Consider the following 18,293-nt stretch of genomic DNA (forward strand, 5'->3'; position numbering starts at 1 on the left):
TTATTAAGAAAAGAAAACATTCAAAAACTACAAGAAAAATTAAATTTACCAACAAAAAAACTTCATAGATAAATTATTAAAATGTGTAAGTATTTAATTTACGAATAGAAATCCATTGGTAAAAATAGGTAGGTAGTTAAATTGTAACTATTTAATTCCTTACTAAATTTATTAGTATTTTTCTGTTTTCTTATAATGAAAGTATTGGCATGAGCGATGCACTAGTTAAGCATGAAACAGACTATATGGACTTCAAATAAAAAATAAAAAAAATGGTTGCATGGAACCCAAACAATGGACTTCTCATCTTAAACTTTTCTCCTTGTTGAATTTCCAAACACAAGAAAACTCTTTGTGTAGTGCCTTCAATCTCTTCTGCATGATTATATTACCACATAATATTCAGATATAATTAAGAATTCAGATATCCATACAATAAAAAAAAAAAATTGAATTTCTCTTGGAATTCAAAATGCTATAATTTTGTACATAAAAATGTATTTAAAAAGAGTTAATTCCATTTTTTGTCATGGATTTAATGTGACAGTCCACTTTTAGTCTTTTTTTTTTTTTTAATCAAAACATCCTTATTTAGTCTTTGTATTATTGTGGCATGATCATTTTTTGTCATTCGTCAACAAAATTATTAAAATATTGTTAAATAAAAAGGGCATTTAGATCTTTTTTTTAATACAAAGTTGGTTGACCCATTATATTTTTTATGTTTTTTTTTTTGAAAAAATCATAATTGAAGACCGAAATGCTTTTGTATTTAACGACATTTTAACTGTTTTGTTGATAGATAACAAAAAATGATCATGTCACAATAATATTAGAATTAGAAATGAATATATTGATAAAAAAAACTAAAAGTGAACTCTAACTCATAAATCTAGAACCAAAAATGAAATTAATTCTATTTTTAAAAAATGCATATGTGGTTAGAGATGTCAAAATGGATTACCCTCTGGGTCGTTGGACTCGTGTTCAGCATGCTTGCTGGACACGGGTAACAGTGCCGTTAGGCACTGTTATCTCTTTTTTTTTTTTTTTTTTTTTTTTTTTAAAAAAAAATTTCAGATCGCTTCATTGTAAGAGTATATGTTCATAATTTTATTACTATATGTTAATAACTATACATTCATAACTCCATAACTGTACGTTCATAACTCTATAACTGTACATTCATAACTCCATAACTGTACATTCATAACTCCATAACTGTACATTCATAACTCCATAATTGTACATTCATAATTTTCGAAGCTCTATGTTCACAATTTTAGAGCTCTATGTTCATAATTTTATCACTATATGTTCATAATTGTAAGTTCATAATGTTAGAGCTCTTTGTTCATAATTTGATCAATAACTGTACATTCATAATTCCATACTGTAGATTCATAATCTCATAACTGTAGATTCATAACTTCATAACTGTAGATTCATAACTCCATAACTATAGATTCATAACTCCATAACTGTACATTCATAATCTTCGAAACTCTATATTCACAATTTTAAAGCTCCATGGTCATAATTTTATCACTATATATGTTCATAATTGTAAGTTCATAATATTAGAGCTCTGTGTTCATAATTTCATAATTGTATAACTGTATATTCATAACGGTATAACTGTACATTCATAACGGTATAACTGTACATTCATAATCCAAAAAAAAATAACGCCGTTAACGCCATTAACGACAAAACGCGTGCGATTTTTTTTTTTTTATAACTAAATGACGCATTTTTTTAAAAAACGACGTCGTTTTGGGCCCGTGTCCACAATTCAATGTGGACACGGGTCCAGGGCATAATTTGCCTCAATCCACCTTGCCATCAATAAGATAAGGATTGAATTTGAACTTTATAAGCCCACAAAGAGGCAGGCCATGGGTTTAGCCTGCTATTATATTTAAAAAATGATTCTAAAGTTAATATTCATTTTTTGTATTTCCTATAAGGACTCAATTCTTAATTCCTTAATATCTACATCTAAATCTAAATCTAAAATCTAAAATATAATAAAAAACATAATAAGTGTGAATGAAAGTTATATCCCTCATTTATGTCCGTTTTTTCCGTTAAGTTTTTTTGTACATTATGCTATAAAAGTTGTACATTAAAATATTTTGGACAAACATACCCCTACCGTTATAACTTCCGTTATCATTTTCACTATTGTTACCATGCACATGCACCCACCATATATTTTCTTATCTTCTTCATTAATAATAATATATACACATTATATATTTGAATTATATGTTAATTATTACCTAAAATATAAATATCAAATGTATAAAATTAATTTACATTATTATTATTATTATTTAGAATAATTTAAATATCTAAAATCTAAATAAATTTAAAATTTTAATATAATGTACTAATATTGGGCACCTATTTTTTGCGCTATCGCGCATAAAAAAAATACTAGTAATCTATATAATCTAATATAAGAATGGGAATATGATATATGCTCGATGAACTTTAATTTTTAAAAATATTTGTCTTTAAGTGTGTTTGGGATTATTATTACCTTTATACTATTTTTTTTTTTTTTTTGGTTTGATTTGGATTATTTAGATTAACTTATTGAATGTTAACTTATATTTTAATTATTAATGTTTGTTTAACTATATATATATATATATATATATATATATATATATATATATATATATATATATATATATATACACACACACACACACACACACACACACATTTATTTAATCATAATATATTATTTATAATAAATCCATTTAACCATAATAAACTAATCATAAATTGCTCATGGATTAAAGTGACACTAATGTTGTTGATGCTGATAAGATACGGAGTAATAAATTGATTGCGCATATACGATAATCTTATATCTATATATAATCATCCATTGTAAAAGTTATGGCAAATATATATACTTACACAAAAGGGAGAAGTTCTCCTCTCTTTGGATGTTCTCTTTCTCCATTTGCACCTTTTTTCCGAGTTTGCATTCTCCCCGTCACTGTATTCTTCGGTGAGTATACGCTCATAGCTTTGTTGCGAATTTCTTCTGTGAAATAGCTGGTGAAATGACGATCTTACCTTTCTAGTCCATCTCCATTTCTGCCGATGCACATTAATTACTTAATAATCAATCAAGATTTCAATCATTTCCAGAATTAAAAAAATATATATAATCACCTTTTGTTGTTTATGATGACTTGATTTCTTGGGGGTCTTCAATTCCGATGGTGGATTATGCCTCAATTCCTGGGCATATGAAAGGAGGCGTGCACGGCGATTGAGTGGTTGGTGCGTTCTTTGATTAGGTTTAGGGCGTGATGGGATAATGGGATGTTTTCTACATTGTGAACTGGGTTTTGATGATGATGATTCAATGTAATTTGTGATGATGACCTCTTTCATATTACAACTACAGCTTCGCTTCACTTCACTTCTCAATCTCTACATGAATGTAGCATTGGTATAACCATCTACACTATTTAATTTTCATGAGATCCTACAAATGTTATTTTAAGTTTTACTTAATTAAAAAAGTCAATTGTCTCATATTTTACAATTGATCCATACAATAAGAAAAAAAAAATGATTTTATAGTGATTAGTGAGTGGATGTTACAAAAAAGATCAATCTATGTCATCTCAGAAACTCAAGGTCATCCAAATAAAAAAAAAATAAACGCACAAGATTAGTCATCACATCTTCACCTAAGATTAGGTCCTCACCTGATCCGTGCCCTTTATATATATATATATATATATATATATATATATATATATATATATATATATATATATATATATATATATATATATATATATATATATATATATATATATATGATCATATGAAAACACTTGCTTAGGTGAGAACGTGATTAAGTGTGTTGTCGGCGGCTTTGGTCTTCAATGGCTTTCCCAAATCGGAGTGAACAAGAAATGACGAATTTGCCCCTTCCAATTATGTTTAAGTGTTGACTAAAAAAATTTCGGACACATTTGGCCAGTAATTTGACTGGCGTGACCAAAATTAATAAAAATTGCATAGTCAATGTACTAAATTAACAGTTTTGAAAGTCAGGTGTTGCAATTAACAAAAATTCAATAGTCAATGGACCAAAATTAAAATTTACTCTTTGAAAATATTAACAGTCAAAGATCAAATGTGATACAAATTACATAGTCATACACTTAATTTTAAAATATTACTAATCAAGAACTAAATTTGATACTTTTTTTTTTGAAAACCAATCTGCCGATTGTATTAATTGATCAAAGCTGTAATAGAGTCAGGCGGGATAGAATCCCAATACATAGAATGATGCTGAGCAAAAGCTAATGAAGCTAAAGTATGAGCATGCAAATTAATCTGTCTAGGAACATAGCTTAACGAAATAGAGCTAAATAAAAACATAATAGTTCTGCATTGGTCAATCATGACCCCAACATATGAGTGAGTGGGTGTGGTTTGCTGCTGCATGGTACTCCGCAAAACCATGCAATCCGTGAGAAGACATATTGACATAGAACTAAATTTGATACATATACAATACTTATTTTAAAAAAAAAAAAAAAAAAAAAAAAACCACACACACACACACATACATGTACAATAGTTAAGGAAGCAAACGTGAAAATTTTCCTATTGTAAATTTAGTCTTTAAATTATTATCATATTCACTTTTTTCCTTTTAATTATTAATTTTAATCAAATTACTAATAAAATTCATCATATTTGACCCAAAAAAATTATAACAAAAAAAAAATAAAATTATAAGGCAGAAATTGTCAAAGGCTACCTAGTAATTTTATAAAATTTTCTCCATTTCCTCACATAAGTCAGCACATATATGGCCAATTATGGGTTAATGATTCATCAAAATGAATAATTTACGTACAACAAAATAAAAATATTTATAATAAATTAATATATTTAAACTTATAATTATATCTCCTCAATCGAGTTTATACTAGTCCTAACCAATGTATAAATTATGTATTTTTAGTATTGAAATTGTGAATAAACTGTGTTTCTAAGTCAAAACACAGGAAATTTATGAATACAAATATACAATACATGGTCATCAAATTTTAATATGTTAATATTGTGTGATTACAGTATTTGAATGAAATTTGTGAATACAAAGCAATATAATCAATTACATATATGTTAACATTGTGTGTTTGTAATATACAAATTGTAAATTTTTAAAAGGTAAATTATGAATATTTAGTATCTAAATTGTAAATATTTGGGCTAGGTGGACCTAGGTCCACTAAATAATTTGCCATCTTTAAGTGATCTTCTATTTGTTATTTTTGAGGTTCTATAATTAGAGAAAGAAATTTTAGTAATTTTACAAGTTTAGCATATATGTGGGTTCTTGAGAGAAAAAGGTAAATTTTTTTTTTATAAAATTACTCAATTGCCCTTGGAAATTGCCATTATATAACATTTCTTGTTAAATATGATGAATTATGTTAATGTTGTGATTGCATTCAAAAAAATGTTAATGTTGTGATTAAATTAAAAAAAAAAAAACTACAACAAAATCATGAATAAGATAATAATTCAAAGATCAAATTACATAACAATTGTTATATGGTGGACATATGTGTGGACTATGGTCCAAAAAGGTCATCATTTTTTAAGCAAAAAGAAATGAAAACGGCGGCCATTACTACCCATATTTATAATGTGCTCAGAATAAAATGAAACAACAATTATATCAAAGTGTAATGAAACTACAGCGTATATAAAATGAAACTAAATACTCCGTAATAGGTTTCACATATTTGAGTGTATATTGTAAATAAAACCGTAGTTGAATTAAGATTATACTTTAGTGGTGTTCAAGGACGGAGCCGGGAATTTTGTTGAGCGGGGCGAAGAAGTAGGGACGGGTTCATACATTTTTTCGAGTGAAGGCAAAACATGAAAACAAAAGAGATAATTTGAAAAGAAAAAAAATTACCCAAGAAATATAGATATAAATATGAGTAAATACCCAAAATGATCCCTCGACTATAGCTAAATTCACAAATTGGTCATCGACTTTCAATTTTAACCAATTAAGTCCTTAACTTTGCAATTTTAACACGATTTGGTCCTCCGTCTATTTGACCGTTTGTTGATCGTGATCTCTGAGGATACATATGTAATTTCATCGCCGTCCGCCTTCATCCGCTGCCGTGACACAGTCTATCTCCCAGCCACAAGCCACTGCCCAGCCGCCCTCATCTACTGCCATGACACACTCCACCGCCTAGCCTTCACCTATTGCTACGACACAATCCACCGCCCAAACACCTTCGCATAATTCATCATTGCCGGCGCTACAACCCAATTTGCAATCTTCATCATGTCCAACGCCACAAACAGTCGTGTCCGAGTCTACTGGGCAGCGCCGCGATTCTCATGTCCAACAAGAAGCGCGATTCGGGTCAGGCCAAGTACCAGCTCATGCACGTGGTCCGCACGCACAAGGGCGCCGACGATAAAACCTACCGCTGCGTTTACGAGCAGGAAGATCCGCAAGGGAAAGTCAGAATCAACCTCTCAAAAGACCTAACGGTGATCGCCGGCGAAGCCCTCAAATCCAACATAACCACAATCGGCTCGCTCGTTCTCCCGCCGTCGGAGCAGCTCCCAAATGGAAACCCTACATTGAATCCAAAGGGAGGATGAAGAAAGGCGACATGATTTGGCAGATTGCTTTCGGCGGTGGGTTCAAATGTAACAGTGCGGTCTGAAAATGCAACCGGAACCTTAAAAAACTGACGATGGACCATGAAATTACATACATATCCTCAAAAATCACAATCAACAAATGGTCAAATAGACGGAGGACCAAATCATGTTAAAATTGCAAAGTTAATGACTTAATTGGTTAAAATTGAAAGTCGATGACCAATTTGTGAATTTAGCTATAGTCGAGGGATCATTTTGGGTATTTACTCTATAAATATTGTTGGATATGAGTGAAAAATAAAACACATCAAAATTTTATAAAAATATAACTGAAACATAATTAATTTGATAAAATAATTTGAATAAAGAACACATTATAAATTACACGTCTCATTATTAATATCAAAGAATGTTATGTGTGTGTGTGTGTTAAATTAAATATTATAAAAGCTATTGAAGGACTCAAGAGAAACTGTGAAACTGACAACAAAAGATTCGAAAACTAAACCTTCATTATAACCAAACATGTGCTCTGTCAACTTATCTAACTCACTTCTTGTTTAACACTTGTACTATATATACATACTAGTTTTTTTACGCGCTTTACGCGAATGGAATAATGCCCAATGATTATTTTTAAATAAGTACTTCAAAGTATATCAATACAATATTATATAGGAGATGTTCATGCATAAGTAAATGAATGTTGAATTTGTTTTTTTTTTTTAAATCGGTAATTTAAAGTATATAAATGCAAGATAATATATGAGAGATTGATTATAAATGTCATTAAAATAAATGTCTGTAACTTTGTAATAACGCTAGTCTAAATATATAGTCTAAAAGCGATAGTCTAAATAAATACTACTTTTGTTTTAAATTTCTCTAATTCTTCTTAATTCTCTTTTTGGTAGCATTGTCATTGTCTTCATCTTCAGTACTGATGGGTAAATACGCACAGAAGACTGATCCGTATAACCGGTCTGCCAAAAAGTCATCCGACCGGTCCGTTGCAGTCGTCATCCCGACATGACTAAATCACTTGTGGTCAATCGTACCGTTCGTACCGATAGGCCTCGTGACGAAAGAAGATGCTTCCGGATCACCCTTGGAATCGCCCTGACAGAAGGTCGCCCGACCGGTCTACCGTAGGCTGACCGGTCAGCCTGCAAGATAACGTAGCCTGAAGAGCCGAAAACGTAACTTACACGACAAGTTATAGGGTCCAACTTGCAGTTGCAAGGCGGCGATGGACAGCTTGCAGGTAGGGCAGCTCCGCCTCATCGATCAGTCAACCTATGCATAGCTGCAGAGGGACGGCCTGACTGAGCCAACGAGAAGACGCCACGTCGATCCACTTGCAGTAGGCGCATTAAATGCGTAGACCGACTTAGACATTATAAATAGGAGGGTCCCCTTCTCAGATCTTCATCTTCATCTCATTGTAACTACTACTCACTACATTGTAACCTACTATTTATTACTTGCAATACTACTTAGCCTCAGACCGCTCAGTCGTCGCCCGGCAGACCGACCGACCGACTGACCGACGAGCGCTCTTTTCTACTCGTTCACAAACATACGTATTCGTAGTGTAACTGTAACCCCCGGTTCAATTTACGCTATCAAGTACATGTCTTTTTTATTTTTATTTTTTATTTTTTATTTATATTGGTAGTGTGTCATGTGCAGTTGGGTTACTAGTGGTAGCATAGAAGGATTCATCATGCAATGAGATTATTATGGTGTAGGAAGCTTTAGATTTGCATTGCTGTATATATGAATGGAATCTTAGTTGTACTATGAACTCTTTATCTTACAAGACGTGTTGATATTTGGTAGTGATAGTTTTTCCCTACATGTTTCATGTGTTGTGAAATGTGTGTCGAAGGTTATCATGTGAAAGTATTGAACATAATATTAATATTTATTATATTTGTATAAAATAATTGGTAAATAAATATATATAACATATTTTGTATTATAATTTTGATATTTAATTACAAGATAATAATGTAAAAAGAAGACAATGGACACTGTAATGAATATAATAAATTAATAAATTTGAAGGTAAGGAATCTTTGAATTGTAGAAAATAAAGATAATATAAATAATGAAATTATATCTATTTTTACATTTTTATAATGAATAATTTTTTTAAAAAATAAATGCCTTATAGACATCTAATTCTAAATTAATTAAATGCATATGTATTTTTTTTTTGTAGCCACTAATTTATTTAATTTAATAAGAGTAATGAAATGATGTACATACTTTTCATCCACAATAATGAAATCATTAATTATTTTTTTAATTTCTATTTGTTGTTGAGACAAATTGTTTTCAGAGTTTATCAATGACAATTGCTACAATTGCTATCAATAGAGGATGATAATAAATTTTGAAATATATGGTTACAATAGATATTGTAATGATATAGTAAAAATTAACTTACAAATTTCTTTTAAAGTTTTCATGCATTGATAAACTATGATGCGTAAATTTGTTCAATTGGAGCTAGTGGAATGTCAACATTGTCAATTATTTGAAAAATGGTCCTACCGTTTTAGAGTCCAAGTGTAATTGTATTTATGATCAACAACTTTGTAGTTAGGTCGCGCAGGTCTAACAATGACGTAAGAACAATTTGTCCGGTAAAAAAATAATAGTATAATATTTGTAAAATAATGTACTATTGTACAATTATAAAAATACATACAAAAAAAAATATTAATACCATAATGACCTAAACCATTCAAATAATGCAAAAACATAATTGAAATATTAAGTTTTGTTCTAAATAATCAAAAGAAGATTAATTAAACAGAAAAAAAAAAATTAACCTAATTTTTTTTAACGCAAGAAAACCAGATGATTTTCAAAGTTCCTGATTTATATCTTTGATGCTCAACTTTGAATGCTATGTATTTAGTCGGGTTAATTATTTGACTAAACTTTATATTAAATTTTATATTAAATTTAAAAAAATTTTAAATATATTTTAACATATTCGCAGTATATGTTTAACAATTATGCCAACTTTATTTGGGATGAGGTTCGAACCTAAGACCTTTCTTATAGAAATTATAATGAGTAAGTTAAGAATAATAAATAGTTAACGGAATATTCTGTTACTAAAGTTTATACTAACGGAATATAGGTTTATTTAAGGGAGAAAATAATATAATAGAAGGTAAATAAGGAAAATCATTAAAAAAATTACTAAAATCAAAATAATATGAACCATTCATTTTAAGAAACAATTACAACTAACATTTTTTGGTTTCAGTTAAGGACGTAACATTATTGACTCTTATTAGATTTGTAGATTGTAGATAGATATGCATACAAAGGTTATATAAGGGGTGAGGGTGGGGGGAGGGGGAGCAGCTGCTCCCTGTCCCCCTTTGGTTCCGTCCTTGGTGGTGTAATAATAAAACTACAATGTATAAAATTAAATTCAATAACATGTCTCACATATTGAGTGTATAATGTCAAATGAAATTGTAGTTAAATTAAAATGATACTTTAATTATGTTGTAATGAAACTATATTGTATATAAAATAAAATTGAATACACCATAAAAAAATTAGTTGAACGAAACGGTAGAAAGGGTGTCGTTTCTTTTAATTAAAAGAAACGGCACGCTTTTGGACCATAGCCTACTCAGCTATGTGGACCATGGTCTATAGTAGAATTTGCCATTACATAATTAAAGGCAATAGCTATTGTGTGCACCACGGCATAAACGACGTCGTTTCGCGTAATTTTTTTCTTTCACGCGACCCTCTGCAATATACATTTTTATAACTCATAGTGTACATTATTCTAACACATAATGTACATTATCTTACCCCAGAAATTTCATTATTCTAATTAACTCATTTTTTTTTAATAAAACAACTTCATTAATTAAAGGTCAACAACAAGAATATAAAGAAGAGACGGTGGAGGCACATTCCTCCACCCCATACAATCGGCAATGAACAACGCTTCGTCGCTTCCCTAGCTAATACATGGGCTGTCCTATTCGTAGATCGTTTAGCAAATATAAAATTAATGTCTTTCACGCGACCCTCTGCAATATACATTTTTATAACTCATAGTGTACATTATTCTAACACATAATGTACATTATCTTACCCCAGAAATTTCATTATTCTAATTAACTCATTTTTTTTTAATAAAACAACTTCATTAATTAAAGGTCAACAACAAGAATATAAAGAAGAGACGGTGGAGGCACATTCCTCCACCCCATACAATCGGCAATGAACAACGCTTCGTCGCTTCCCTAGCTAATACATGGGCTGTCCTATTCGTAGATCGTTTAGCAAATATAAAATTAATGTCTAAAAGGTCACTAGCTAAATACCTAATATCTTGAAGAATAAGATCAAAATAGGTAATACTAGATTCAATAAGAACAGACTGGAAACCCTAAGGATTTAAGCGATTCCAAATCGTTTGCTACATCAACGTTATTTCCAGCTGTGTTCAGCAATAGCTACTGTCTCTTCTGAGAAGTGTTTGCCATTAAAAGATGGAAAACGCCCACCGTGGGGCTCGAACCCACGACCACAAAGTTAAGAGCCTTGCGCTCTACCAACTGAGCTAGACGGGCAGTTGTTTAGTATGCAATAGTTTACTTATTACACCGTTATTCTGAAATGTTATTAATTCTTAGAGGTTTTTTTAGTTCAAGTCTAAAAACTATTTGGCTGGTTAATGTTTACCTTTCATAAATTTTCAATTCTTATGTAAAAGACATGCTGATGTAATGGGGGCTTACTAGAACTATCAAAGTTATTAAAGAAGTAATAAAATTTATATATCTAATTTAACCAGATTGAGATTAAAACTTAGTTGTGTTGATTAGTTTAAACGAATAAAATTTTATGAATCACATACCATCTCATTACTTTAAATTTTCATAATTATAAACTAGATCCAGAAGGTGATCATGCGGCAAGTTAGGGAAGATTATTCAATACCCTGCAGCTTGTTGTAGACAGTGCCATTCTTTATAGCAAACATATGTTTGCTTTAATATGATAAAACTCTTTTTCTACTAGTTAAAATCGTGGAGAGATTACGCTCTACAAAAAATCTAGCAGCCCAAAATGGTCAAACATAGATTTGTGAAACCCTCAGAATAAACAGCACTAAAGAAGCTTCAAAATGGCATGCCTAGCAACCCAAAGACCCAATCATCACCTTCTCTGAAGTCATGGACTCATGGCATCCTCTTCTTCTTCTACTACACTTTAGACCCTTCACTACTGGCTGGTGATCACTTAACTCATAATGACCCTGTTTGGTAAAATAGTTAGTCTATAAGTTAATTATGACTTATTTGATCACTATTAATTTTTTGATTTGATTAAAAACTCAATATAAATATTTAGTTAATTAGTCTTTTGTAATTCCAAAATGCTAAAATTCAAAAAATACAAAACAGTTATCAATTAACAGCTAATTTACCAAACACCTTTCTACAATAAGCTAATATTATCAACTAGTTATACCTTCTAATTAACCCAATCAGCTAATAGCTAACAACCATTTACCAAACATGGCTAATGTCCAAGAAGAATAATAAATCCAAGATTTCAACCAAGAAACAACCATTTAGCTTTATCTTGAATACGAATCTGCTCATTACATGACTATCCAGCAGCAGGCATGTATTTGCAGAGATTTAAACTTGAATTGAGAATTCACTGATCCATATACTAGACTTGGAATTGGGGAGAAGCTTCATTTATTTTTATTTTTTTGTGGAAAGGAATTCTGATGCTTTTTGCATATGTGATATAAGCTATAAGGAAACAGGAGCACATGTTTTTGTGTTTTAGTGTACCACATCGAATGTTGTAGGAGTGGGAAAGGAGTGAGCGCAGAATAAAAGGAGAGGCGAGCTGGAAGTCAAAACCATCTTTGCGCTTGGGGCAATGACGCAGCTAGTGAGGTTCTAACCGAGGCGCGTCTATTGCTGGTTGAAAACTATTTCCAAACCCCCTCTATGGCTTAGGTTCACCCTAAGCCTTAGAGAATTTTTGGAAGGGCTTCCTTTTATTGGAGTCCTGCAATTTAAGTCCAAAATTATATATTCAATTGTTTCCAATGTTGTAAGAATTGTGCTTTAGATGGTGCCCGCGTCGAGGAATGCAGTTGGATGCATTTATATTGGGCTGGTCGCATTGAGGAATGTAGATGCAGTTGGATGCATTTATATTGGGCTGGTCGCATTGAGGAATGTAGTTGGATGCATTTATATTGGGCCGGACAGTATAATTAATTACGGGTCTCGGAGTCCCTGAATACAAGTGGCTCTCGTGTTCATCATAGCGTCGAAAACATCAAACTATTAAACAAGAAAGTCAAATTTGACACTGATCATCATAGCGTCGAAAATAGCAAATTATGTAAAACGTAAAACGTCGCCTAAGAGATTTGAACTCTCGCAGGGAAACCCCATGTACTTAGCAGGCACACACCTTAACCACTCGGCCAAAGCGACCACTATGACTTGATATTCTGCAAACTATTAAACAAGGAAGTGATGTAAAACTGAAACTTAAACGTCGCCTAAGAGATTCGAACTCTCGTGGGGTTAGACACTCGGGCTCACGAATCCCGGTCCTAAACAACACATAGCTGAGCCTCAAGGGCCCGACCTCTCCTCAACTTGACTTGGTGGGGCTTGGTGGCGGGCCTTGAGAAGCCTCGCCCTCGCGGATTGGAGTGACGGATCACTCCATGATCCGTCACTCTGATTCGTTGATCAACGAACTAGGCCAACGGATCTCCCCTAGAATCGTCTGCTTGTCAGAGGAGATCAGACTTTGAATATTCATCTGAAATCCAAACTAAGTATTTACTCTGACAACTTTTCTATTCCAAATCAAAATGAAATAATTTCATGAAATATCCTCATTACTGAAGACTTGGGGTCTGTTTACTCGGGAATCTGTTATATGTCCTCCGCTAGTTGACTGATTATCTGTCCTAGTTATTATTCATCGGCCAAACCAATTCTTTCTTCTTTGTTCATCCAACCCGCTACAATATATATATTTTTATATCTCATAATGTATATTATTTTAATACATAATGTACATTATCTTACCCTAGAAGTTTCATTATTCTAACTCATAACGTACATTATTCTAATACATAATGTACATTATAATTTTCTGAACGCTAATAACCAGATTGTGAGGAAGTCTGGGTTACTCAGCCCTATCAAGTGAGAGCGGTTTGATGACCTTCGATCTTCTATTGGAGAGGGTGTTCGTCAGATTGTTTATGATGATCTTCCATTGGAGAGAGTGTTCGCCAAATTGGTTATGATGACTTCATAAGCATCCTTAAGGCCCGGACCGGAGAAGTGTTCGTAAGATTGTTTATGATGACTTCATGAGCATCCCTAAGGCCCGGAGAATTGTTATGTTTGTGTAGATGTTTTGTTGGGGTTCCCCCTCTTTCCAATCATATATATCTTTAGAAATGGAACACAACTATACTTGAAGCTGGAATTAATGTTGTATCCGTTCCATGTCTGAACTCTGATGACTACATCTTGAACAATGCCCCAGCGGATAAAGCCCCTCCCTCACATTTCTTTTGTCCACTGGATTCCTCATACCTAGGGTAGTAGGGTTTCCCGCTTGTTGTTGTTTCAAATGCATGTTAATGTACATTATTCTAACATCTAATGTATATCATTCTAACTCATAATGTACATTGCTCTAACTCATAACATTCAGCAAGGTTATTTTAGACCGTGATCCACACAACTGTGTGAACCACGGTCCACACAATAATTTGCCAATTAAAGGAGTAAAATCATTATTTTCCATATTTCAAATGTTACTATAAAACTACCCAATCAAAAAACAAACGGAAGTCCAAAAGTTTTTAAATAAGTTTTGTGTGAGACTTTCTCATTGTGAGACAGTGATACTTTTCAGTTAAAATATATTACATTTTGTGCGTGTATAAAAAACTAGTATTTCATATGCGCAAAAATATATGCTCAATATTATTAGGAATCTACTAGTAGTATTAGACTAGATCTCTATTATATTAGTAGTATTAGATTAGATCTCTATTTCATGTCTTTATATACTTTGTATCCGCTGCTCTTGATCAATACACAGAAAATATATTCTCATCTGGTATCAGCTAGGTTTTCTCCCATGGAAAACGTCGGTGTTAATGAGGCTCTGTTCTTGGTTCCTCTGAATGGACCGTTACCGAGATTCCTTCAGTGCCTGCGAGTGGTAGCCTTTCATCGGCTCACCACTTCGTTTCCTTAAAGTTGACCTCCCGGAACTATCTGTTCTGGCGGACTTAAATGCTTCCGTTTCTTGAAGGCCAAGGGCTTCTAGGGTTTGTTGATGGTACTACGCCCTTTCCGACAGAGTCACCGGCACTGGCGTCAACCGCGGACAGCGCTCTGGCGGTGGCTTCCGATCTCCCATCACGGCAGCTTGCATGGCGTCGGCAAGACAAAGCCATCCTCTCCATGCTCATCTCTTCCTTGTCCGAGGAGACCCTTCGTTTCGCCGTCGGCAAGGGTACTTCTCGACAGCTTTGGCAGGTGATCGAACAAACCCTAGGATCGTCCACTCGCTCTCGCGCTCTCCGGCTGCTCGGCGAACTACAAGTGCTCCGCCAAGATGACTCCTCCATATCTGATTACCTTGGTTGCGCTCAGATGTTGATTGATGAACTGGCTCTCGCCGGTCGTCACGTTGAGTTGGACGATCAGAATCTGTACGTGTTTCGTGGTTTGCGCCCGGAGTTCCGACCGTTGGTGGCAACCCTAGCCCGTGGTGCTCCCGTTCCCCTCCCGGAGGTTGCAGATTTTCTTGTTTCGCAGGAGTGGATCTGCTCGGATGACGGCGCGGCTCTCGGCGCACCGGCGGCCTTGGTCGTAAGCTGTGGGGGTCACGGCGGCCGCGATGGCAGTCCGCAAAATCGAGGTGGTGGCAGTTGCGGCAGGGAGGCGCGGTGGTCGTGGCCGGGGGCAGTTCAACTCAGGCCCTCGGTGTCAGATTTGCAACAAGCAATGGCATATAGCTACGGCATGTTGGCATCGTTTCACTCCTGATCCAGATCCTCAAGCAAATGTTGTTGTTTCTGGTGTTGATGGTCCTATGGACGACTCTCATCAGTGGTTCCCCGACACTGGTGCCACAAATCATGCTACTCCTGATCCCACTTTATTGACGTCCTCTACTACATATGATGGTCCGGAGACACTTCGGGTCAGCAATGGTACATGTTTGCCTATTATTACTGTTGGTTCTACTTCGGTAGCTACTAATTCTAGGTCGTTTCGTATGTCTGATGTTTTGCATGTTCCTAGTTTATCTTCTTCGTTATTATCTGTTCAGCGTTTTGCTAAAGAAAATAATGTCTTTTTTGAGTTTCATCCTTCGTGTTTCTTTGTGAAGGACATTCAAACTAGGAACACTCTTTTTAAGGGGCATGCATCCGGGGGTTTATATGTCTGGCCTGCCTCGCGTCCTGCTCCCGCTGCTTTCGTTGCTACACGATCCTCTTTCGTTTGGCATATGCGGCTTGGGCATCCACACTCTCGGGTCCTGCGTCAAGTTTTAGCATCTTCTAGTCTTAGTTCGTTTAATTCCAGTGATCTGCCCAATATTTGTTCCTCATGTCAATTAGGCAAGTCGTCTCGTTTTCCTTTATCGTGTGTTGAATGTACTAGTTCGCATCCTTTAGAATTAATATATTCAGATATTTAGGGCCCTGCGCCAATACTTTCTGCAAATGACTTTAAATATTTTGTATTATTTGTGGATGATTACACTCGTTACGTGTGGTATTATCCTATGCGAGCTAAGTCTGATTTATATGCGATATTTGATAAGTTTCGGTCACTTGTTGAACGTTCCTTCTCTCGTAAAATTCTGTCTTTTCAGTCTGATTTAGGGGGAGAATATAAAAAGCTTGGTTCGACTCTCTCGTCATTGGGTATTCGTCACAGGCAGTCCTATGCGTATACCCATGAACAAAACGGCAGAGTAGAACGCAAGCATCGCCATGTTGTCGAAACGGGACTGACGCTAATGGCCCAATCCTCTGTTCTGTCTCGTTTCTGGGATTATTCCTTTGAAACTGTTGTGTATCTTATCAATAAAATGCCCACTCGTGTCTTGTCTGATAAGTCTCCTCACTACCTCTTGCATCGGTCTCCGCCCTCTTACTCATACTTACGGGTTTTTGGGTGTCTGTGTTTTCCTAATCTGCGACCATATAATCGCAACAAACTACAGTTTCGGTCGTCTCCTTGTGTTTTTCTTGGATATCCTCCGTCTTTTCGTGGCTATCGTTGTTTAGACACTAACACTAACAAGGTTTTTATCTGTCGCCATGTGCGATTCGATGAGACTGTCTTTCCTTTTGTTGCTTCTGTTGATTCACAAGTACCCGCATCACGCCCGGAGCCATGGGGTGTTGCGCCGGTTGTGCCTCCTGGTGAGCCGAGTGCTGTCTCGGCCTTTGATCCTCCTGTCGTGCCCATAACCAGACCCGAGCCACACCGTCAACAGCCCGTTTCTGCCGAGCCGTCCGTGACCGAGTCTGAGCGGACAGTCACAGACCAGCCACCTGCTCGGCCGAGGGGCCGACCCCGTCCTGCGCCATCGCCCGTTCGGTCTCATACGATGAATACGCGGAGCTTGGGACCGCATGACCATGTTGCTCTATCTACTGACGTCACTACTGAGCCTACATGTTTTACTCAAGCGGTCAAATTTCCCGAATGGCGGGATGCAATGGATTTGGAATTTAATGCCTTGGTGCACAACAATACATGGCTGCTTGTTCCTTTTAAATCAGGTACGAATGTGGTTGGCTGTTAGTGGGTGTTTAGAACCAAGAGGAAAGCTGATGGTTCGATTGAGTGTTACAAGGCTCGTTTGGTTGCCAAGGGATTCAATCAGGTTGCTGATGAGGATTTCTTTGAGACCTCTAGTCCCATGGTTAAACCGACTACGGTACGTCTTCTTTTATCCTTAGATATTTCTAGTGGATGGACTATTCGAAAGTTGGACATACACAATGCTTTCTTAAATGGCAATCTCGCTGAGACGGTTTATATGCGCCAGCCCCCTGGCTATGAAGACAAAACGATGTCCGGGCACGTTTGTCTCGTTCAACGTTCCTTATATGGGCTTCAGCAAGCTCCCCGTGCTTGGTTCACTCGTTTGCATGATTTTCTAGTTCCTGTTGGTTTCTCACCTTCCAAGACGGATGTCTCTTTATTTATATATTCACATGGCAATACTTGTCTATATTTTCTGGTTTATGTGGATGATATTTTGGTTATGGGTTCTGATTCGGCTCATGTGCCTACTCTTATTGACAAATTGGCTCTTGAGTTTAAAGTTCGTGATATGGGTGTGCCCTCGTTTTTTCTAGGTATAGAGACCGTTCCGTTATCTGATGGCATGCTTTTGTCTTTCTGGATATGACACGCCCGTAACAAGTAGCGCACACACCAAAACTCATAATATTGGGGAAATAACAAGCACGCCATGGTGAACAG

At 34.9% G+C, this 18,293-nt stretch overlaps 2 non-coding genes across 2 annotated transcripts; both read right to left on the reverse strand.

Annotated features, from left to right (window-relative positions):
* Positions 1-11,260: 11,260 nt before the first annotated feature.
* Positions 11,261-11,333, reverse strand: TRNAK-CUU. The gene has a single exon. It is a non-coding gene; the product is annotated as a tRNA-Lys (tRNA).
* Positions 11,334-13,150: 1,817 nt separating this feature from the next.
* On the reverse strand, positions 13,151-13,232 carry TRNAS-GCU. The gene has a single exon. It is a non-coding gene; the product is annotated as a tRNA-Ser (tRNA).
* Positions 13,233-18,293: the final 5,061 nt, after the last annotated feature.

The sequence above is a fragment of the Ipomoea nil genome, unplaced genomic scaffold, assembly GCF_001879475.1.
Source record: "Ipomoea nil cultivar Tokyo-kokei standard unplaced genomic scaffold, Asagao_1.1 scaffold1317, whole genome shotgun sequence".
Lineage (NCBI taxonomy): Eukaryota > Viridiplantae > Streptophyta > Magnoliopsida > Solanales > Convolvulaceae > Ipomoea > Ipomoea nil.